This window comes from Sinocyclocheilus grahami, unplaced genomic scaffold (assembly GCF_001515645.1).
Source record: "Sinocyclocheilus grahami isolate Dianchi unplaced genomic scaffold, SAMN03320097.WGS_v1.1 scaffold823.1, whole genome shotgun sequence".
Taxonomy (NCBI): Eukaryota; Metazoa; Chordata; class Actinopteri; order Cypriniformes; family Cyprinidae; genus Sinocyclocheilus; species Sinocyclocheilus grahami.
The window spans coordinates 31,933-35,915 of NW_015506002.1; the positions used below are offsets into that span (position 1 = coordinate 31,933).

At 38.4% G+C, this 3,983-nt stretch overlaps 1 long non-coding RNA gene across 1 annotated transcript; it reads right to left on the reverse strand.

Moving 5' to 3' along the window:
• Positions 1–2,376: 2,376 nt before the first annotated feature.
• On the reverse strand, positions 2,377–3,858 carry LOC107562443 (uncharacterized). The gene is made up of 3 exons (XR_001605987.1): positions 3,808–3,858; positions 2,865–3,254; positions 2,377–2,437 (listed from the first exon to the last, which is right to left on the reverse strand). It is a non-coding gene; the product is annotated as an uncharacterized lncRNA (long non-coding RNA).
• Positions 3,859–3,983: the final 125 nt, after the last annotated feature.

A 3,983-nucleotide genomic window follows, 5' to 3' on the forward strand; every position in this document is an offset into this window, starting at 1 on the left:
ACGCCCATACACACATACACACACACACACACACACACACACACACACACTCACACACTCACACTCACACACACACACACTCACACACTCACACTCACACACACACACACTCACACACTCACACTCACACACACACACACTCACACACTCACACTCACACACACACACACTCACACACTCACACTCACACACACACACACTCACACACTCACACTCACACACACACACACTCACACACTCACACACACACTCACACACAGTCATTTTAATATCATCTCACTTTTAGGGTCATGCATACATCCCCAATATACCTGCTGATTTAAACACACTGAGACTTCAGAGACATTAGTGAAGAGAAAAAAAAACAGATCACATTCACACATTTAGAAGTGACTGAAGTGAAGGAACCCTTTCTGTGTTTGTATTAGTGTGTGTTGAATGACAGATTGCGTGACTTACGTCCTTCAGATGGTGCACTCTCTGGTTTTTATCATCTGAATCAGCATTTAAAACAGAAGGCAACCCTGCATGTGTTTCTGGTTCTGAAGATGGAGAGTTGAGAAATAAAACAGGTTGATGGTACAGCTGGTTATTAAACATGGACACAGGGAGGCTGTACAGTGACAGTAAACCAAACATTTTTAAATGCAGTGTGTTTTAATTTGGGCTTTTTAGCAATTCACTCACTTATTTCCTCCAACTGTTCTGGTTCCATTTGTGTTTTACGAAGGGCTAGCAAAAAGGTGAAAGGGCCTTAAGATAACAGTTATCTTAAGGAATTATAAACAACAATGTCGCTCTTGCGTTAAATGTTTCTGGCTTATTGCCTCAAACACAGCACATGTTCCAGCATGACAATACTGAAAAGCACACACACAGACATGGACACAAAGCTTTCAATTTTATAAGTTTGTGAAGGTTTTGGACTCCCAGACACACAGGTTCATGCTGCCCTCTGCTGGTTACAAACAGAACTAATACAGAATCAATGTGCCTCTTTGGAAAAAAGCTCTTGAATAAAGGAAACAGTTCATATACGGTCTGAATTACCGGATTTTCCTCAACAGGTCTGAACATAAGATTTTAAGAGTTAAAGAGTTAACAAGAAGGTAAAGCAACAGAAATGTCACTATCAGATGTAAATGAAATTTCACGCAGTGAGAACTCAGCATCTAGAAACTAAAGGATAAAAACTTGATTTCTGGTACTAAATGTAGGCTGGAAGATGCACTAGTCCTCAACACCTAAGAGACATGCCAGTGAAAAAAAAACTGTTTATTTATTTTAAATTCTAAGAATTATGTAATTTTACTCCTATTCCTAGACTGAAGAATAAGAGTGATTCATAAAGGTTCCTAAGTGTTAAGACTACGTCTCAGCTCCTAAATTATTTAAGAGAGCTGGAGAGGTCTCCTAAGCTAGTTAGGAGTAACAAGACGGCAGCAAAGAGGAGGAGACAAACACTTTCCAGCGAAAATGACATATTGGACTTATATGATAATATGGAGTTGATAAAATGATACAAACGTGATTGTCTTTTTTTTTTTTGTAACTGACAAAGAAATGTAATAACCTCTTCCACTCAACAAGTCAATGCTCTAACTGCAGAAATTAAAGTAGTAATTACATTTTTTTGGCTGGAAAATTGGAAATTTGCAGCAATGCACCGGTGATGACACTGTAAGCAGGGTCTTGCATATTGTAGGACTAACCCCACCAAACACAACAGTGGTCAAAAGTGATGTGTGGATACATTTTTTTTAATGACCCCACATTTCACTTAAACCATTAAAATACAAAAAAAACACTGACCTTATTCCAACAGCTTTCAATTGAAAGTAGCTAAAACTGGTCACTTAATGTAGCTAGATGACCTCATAAAGGGGAGTTCACTGATCTATATTTCTATAGATCAGTGAACTCGCTTTATGACGTTACGGAAGTGTCTTGGAATGTAGATAAGGTTTGTCCAAGAAATTGATTTTGTTGCTAGGCTTTTGGAAAGAAAGAAAAAAAAAACACTAAAGGGATGAGGAAGTCACTAAATCTAGTGACAAAAATCACTAAATTGGCAACATTGGCACACGGACTACAACATACGTTATTTACATTTCATTGGTCCTCTTGTTTTTGTATGACAGCATGGCAAAAATTTATGACCGCAAAATCTGGCATGTTTCATTGTATTATCACAAATACAACAACTGACTAAGCAACTATGCAATAAACCTTTTTTTTTTTTTTTTTTTAAATTAAGGGTGAATCTCAAATTTCCTAGGCCGGACATCACTTTTGGCCACTACTATATGGCAGTTTATTGACTGTCCAACTGACTGCCAAACTATACTGCAAAAACAAGCCACTTTTATGAGGACTGTGGGCTTTCCTGGAGTTGTTGGAGCCATTGAAGGATCTCATGTTCATATCACTGCTCCACCTGTAAACAAGGAGACATACCAATAGAAAAAGCATCAGTAATAATTTTGCACAATGCAAAGCATAAAAAAAAATACATGAATATATTAAAATATTTCAGTGTCTTAATTAAATGATTTTATTGTAGTTACATTAAATGATTGGTGTTGTGCTGCTGTGACTTCACATGAGCAGGCTCACTATTGGCTGATTCAGAGGTTGAGGTAATCCATTTTGTGTTGACATCATTGAAGTCCTTAGTTCACAACACTTAAGCGTCACCTCAGTCAGCACTTAAGTCTTAGACTTTACTGAAAGTTGCTTTTAGCTTCTTTATAAAAATAGTCTCCTACTCTTACTCGTTCTGTGTGTGTCATTGTAGTTTTCAATTCTGGAGTAACAATAAATAAATGTAATGATATTTGTAGACGGTATACGGGCTACTTTACCTGGTCCGTGGACATGGTTTCCAAACAAGGTTTCTTCATTTGGTTCTGTCAGCTTTGGTCAACAAATTCACGTGTATTGGCTGCCCACGGGGAAGCTTACACAGCGACAGTATTTACGACACTGATAACAAACAATTGCACTTATCAACCACATTGGGGAACCGTGAGCAAAAGTTGCATGGTGCTGCTTTAAACATTTTGTCATAATTTCCATGTTTAGATGAACTGATCAATGTTGGTACAGATGCCTGTGCACAGAACAGAGTCTGTGGACTGAATTGATGGCCATAAGCAACTCAGCCAGGTAGAACTGAGCCACGTCCTCCGGGATACGATCACCAAACTTACTCAGCAACATCAGCGGATCTCACAGTAATCCAGTAGCAGATCCTGCAGAGAAGAATAGAGACACTCATAAACCAGAATGAACAGACAGTGTTGTGGAGAAAAGTGTTCGGTCTTGAAAAATAATGCTCAGGACAGTTTACTTACCCAGAAAAACAACAACCTGCCAATCAGTGCAAAAAAGGAGACTTAACTCTAACAGATGAGTTTCTCATCACCAAATTGCCCTGATACCACACATACATCACGGAGACATCTATATTTACATCTGCCAGACTTGTTTTTTTAGAGTGTTTGCTCATCTGCAATACGTCTGTAGGACTGTAACATCTCAAAGACATCTTCTAAACGTCTACTTGACGTCTGATAGGAAACATCCGATAGACACATTGCAGAAAAGCAAACGCTCTAAATACGTCTTGCAGATGTAAATGCAGACCGTGATGTACGTGTGCTGTCAGGGATAAGTACATCATGTAAATGGGAGCAATGGCTCAGAGGAGAGCAAGGCCTAAAATAATAAACAAAGAATTCACTAATTTAAGGAGGAGCTCTAACTAACCTTAAAGAAAATAAATATACCACAAACTTCCCTCACCTCCCTTGCTGTACAAAAACAGGGGTAAAAAGCAGTACTAAAAGAAAAAGGCACTCTCCCCCTACAGCATCCCAGTTAACATACACAATCTAGTGTTTAGAATTTCACAGAACAGAAGAGCCACAATACCTTTTGCTCCATCTCAAACTCAATTAGCCACTGCTAATACACAACTA